At 36.3% G+C, this 4083-nt stretch overlaps 1 long non-coding RNA gene across 1 annotated transcript; it reads right to left on the bottom strand.

Annotated features, from left to right (window-relative positions):
* Positions 1-1062: 1062 nt before the first annotated feature.
* LOC114013492 (uncharacterized) lies at positions 1063-3218 on the bottom strand. Its single transcript, XR_003556496.2, has 3 exons — positions 3080-3218; positions 2299-2458; positions 1063-1402 (listed from the first exon to the last, which is right to left on the bottom strand). It is a non-coding gene; the product is annotated as an uncharacterized LOC114013492 (long non-coding RNA).
* Positions 3219-4083: the final 865 nt, after the last annotated feature.

Below are 4083 nucleotides of genomic sequence, written 5' to 3'. Positions count from 1 at the left end.
TTTCTAGGTATTACAGAAAAATCACATACAAGGAAACTATACTAATGGCAATACAGCCAGCCTCATTTGTTGTAATTTATGCTTCATCAGTAAACTCAGTAAACCATAAAAGACCATAACTGTAGCCTAAGTGGAATTTGGGTACAGAAAATATTATTCTTGTCCTTCCCAGTCTCATTTATGCCTTCATTACTGCCTTTATTCTCCAACAGTGAAACGTTGCTTTTGAGATCACGTTTGTTATTTTCCCAGTATCATCTATGAAGAAATGACAGAACATTGACAGATCAGTTTGATCTTTACTAGGTTTAAGTCTGCCGCTAGCCTGCTCTGATGCACCTGAGGACCCACCAATGGAAATCCAATAGCATTATTAAGACCCTAAGAGTCTCCACTGTGTCTATTTTTCTCCTTTCTTTTTGTGGTCAAGACTTCTTTTGCAAGAAGTTCTTTCCTTTTGGAGGGCTGGTTTCCTGGGAAGGAGTTTTGTTGCGTATAGATAAAGCGTGAGGGCTCCCTCTATCATCCAGATAGAGAGACAGACACATCCACATCCAGATCTTCCCCATCTGAACATCGGCTGGGATGAAATCACCATGTGGAAGTTCCACTCTTTTCACTGGCAGAGTTTACCCAGCCAGCTTTGACTGGCAGCTAAGATTAGGTGAGACACACATTATCCTTAATGTCTAGACTACTCGATATCCAGTGCCTGTACAGAGGGTAACAACACCTACAAGTTCATAGGTACACTGAAGTTGTAATTTTTATGATGCTTTGCTAACAAGAAAACACACAGAGTGTTTCCTAACAGTGGTCAGAGTCCATATTCACATCTGGAAAATTGCTGTAAAAACCTATTCACACAATCAAGAACCAAGACTAAAGTAGATTAATTTGTCTCAGTAACTTTGTACCTCTCCAGGAAGAAATGACAACTCAAAAATCAAAGAAGGAATACAGTTTCCCCAAGTTATTATTAAAATTATTGTGGATAACATTTATTCTTCTGCCAGCTTTCTTCTCTCCTGTGAAGGAGAGCTCTCTAGCTAACAGAAATATTTCAAAAACCGTTTCATTTATTTTCAGTTTAGATAAGCGTGCTGAATTTCAAATAATCTTTACAACAATTTATCCAACCTTTTGAAGGCTGGATTTAGATCTCACACTGATTTGACCTTGTGCCACATCTACTGAATTCAGTACCACTACTTCTGACTTAGGTTGGAATAAGTGAGATTCAGACCTCTGAGATCAACAAATGGGAGTAGATTCAATAAAAGAATGGCTTGTCTTTCAAGATTCTCAAGACTTCTGAGTCCAGCTGGAAATTTCTCAACAGCAACATCTCTCAAGGTATCTTGGCACTTCCAGTGTTGGCCAGGTCCCAAAAATTCAAAGGCTATAAAAATGAGAAATGGAAAAATGCATTGAAACATTTCAGAACCTCCATAAAGTCTGTATTACATCTGGAAATTGGGCCATTTTTGCAACACCTACAGATAAGGCAGAGTAAACAGAGCTGTTTAAATTCCCAACTGATTCTCTGTCCCTATTTCTATTCTCATGCTCAAGTTTCCCTTCAGTCTAATGCTGAGTGCAAAATGATGTTTCAAGACACACAGTGATTTAATGACCAGAGTTTAGCTCTTTGCTTTCAAAAGTGCTTTTATGCAATGGAGAAATGAGTGGTACTAAAATAAATTCATGTTATATTCTTTAAATCTGTCCACTCACGTTATGCTGAAGACTTGACCAGTCCTTCACATAATGTCTAAGAGATGACAACATTAAGTTCCCACTGTGCATCACAGAACTCTGAAGAAGCTCAGTTGTATATTTCCCAGCAGATTCACAGTTAGATTCTTGTTGAGTATTTATGTGAAAGATAAAACATCAGCTCTTGATAATCAACCAGATTTTTGCATGCAATTTTTTCCAGACAATTATCTCTGGTAAACAGATGAAGTTTACCTTCCCCTCCCCCCCTTGCCATTTTCAATGTAAAAGCAGCTTATTATAACTGCAGAAGCAAAAGGGAAAAAAACTGTTTTCACCATGTTTGTATGAAACTCATGATCAATTAATTCAATTTTCACTGGCTTTCCTTGCATACTTTCCATTCTTTGTCACTGACCTACGAAATCTGTCCCAGACTCTAATGGTTCAGAAACATGTTTGTTGGAGAAAGCACTATCTTACCAGTGGAAACAGCTTGAATAAATACCTATTCTACATACAGGTATATATTACATACATATCCTACATGTATTTTATATAGTTGAAAACAATAATTACAGAATTTGTTCCGCTGCCTTAAATTGCAGGTCTAAAGCTTCTTCCAAGCCAAGGTAATGTTTTGCCTGCCCTTTCATTTCCTGATGGACATTTTCCCCTCCTTCTTTTGATTTGTCACTGGAGATCATCTGATCACATGGCCAGTCAGTTCAAGCTTTGGCTGAAAAACAACAACAACAACAACAACAAAATAAACAACAATACTAAACCAAATAATATTAAAAAATAATGATAATGAGTAATAATTCTTAAAAATAATTAGTATTAATAATAATTAGTAATAATAATAAATAGTAATAAAAGTAACAATAATGTATGTAACTATTTGAACCAGATCAGCCATAAAATGCAACACAAATTGTGATAACAAATGTTATTTTAAACATTCTTTCAGCTTCAATTAACTACAAAGCTACTTGTGACTAACTTAATCTTGGTATCACTAGAAAAATGAAGAAGAAACATTGTTTCTTATGCTGCTTTTTTAAAGAAATTATTTAATAGAGTGAAAAATATCATTCTCCCAGCTTTCTGTCTAAATCTAAAAGGAACAAAACAGAAAGAGATGCACTTTCACCCTGCCCTAGGGACCTATCATCCCTCATTTTCACCCCCAAAATTCAGATTCTTAATCTTGTCTCTGGGTATAGAGTTACAAGCTTTTCTCCAAAACCTGTCTTACAGGACAGTAAGAGAACTAATGTTACATAGGAAAAAGAAATTCAATATTTAATCACATACAGAAAAAGATATAAGAAAAATCACCATATCTCACACACACCAGCACCATTATACCACTTGACTCCCTAGTGATAACTCTCTTGTCAGCACAAGTATCATGTCTTCTACTGCATGGAAAGGCGACTTTTAAAGCCTTTTTGCCAAAAACACTCTTCCCTGAGCTTTGCAGCAGCTAAGGATTGCAAGCCTTAGCCTCAGAAAGAAAAGTTAAAAGATAACTAAAGGTTGTTAGCCAAAGGCTACAGAAAACAGAGTGGATTGGATTTCAACTCACAGAGCAGTTGTTTGTCTGTTGTCGGGTTGCAGAGCTGGGTGGTTTTTTAGCTTACCTAAGACAGAGGTGATAAGATCAGCTCACACAGAGTTAAAAGAAAATTAGAAAAGTTTCTACCCTTCCAATTCTAGGAACTTCAGTCTTTTGCCCTCTTATCCAAGAGGGTAGTCAAAATTCCCAGTTACTTTGAGGACAGCAAAATAACCACATTCAAGTGCAAAAATTAAGTTGGCATAAAATTGTCATAAGTATTCTGTATAAAAGCTCTTTGCCTGTTGTCCTGTTGTAATTGAGGAAAATATTTAAATTTTTGACTTATCAAAACAGCTACTTGATTTGGTTGAATGAGCAAGTGGAATTTTGCCTATATGTGTTAAAAAATTCGTTCCACTGCCCCAATCCTTTTTCTGCTTTCCAGCCGAATAAAATAACAGAAAGAGACCAACTATTCCAATTGGCACGTTCTGAGTACTGACAGTTTCTCATGAGAGGAGACATCCAAAGCACTGGACTAACTCTCATGTTCCAAGTATAATTTTGAACTGTTTACCTAAATGCAAATATCTCCAGATTGAAATGTGACCTTTATTTTATCTCCTGGATTTTCAAAATGTGGAAATTATTTTGCTTCTGAAGCTAGCTTGTGGTGACACCTTAGTGAAGCCACCCACTTCTCTACCTCAGATTTTGCATTAACTTCTCCATTTTCCCATTATGAAATATAATTATGAGGTCTACCTCTACAGCTATTCATTCTTGCAGGGTTCTTA

This window comes from Falco peregrinus, chromosome 7, assembly GCF_023634155.1.
Source record: "Falco peregrinus isolate bFalPer1 chromosome 7, bFalPer1.pri, whole genome shotgun sequence".
Classification (NCBI taxonomy): Eukaryota; Metazoa; Chordata; class Aves; order Falconiformes; family Falconidae; genus Falco; species Falco peregrinus.
Note: the sequence above shows the minus strand (reverse complement) of the source record. Positions and strands in the feature narration are given on the sequence as shown.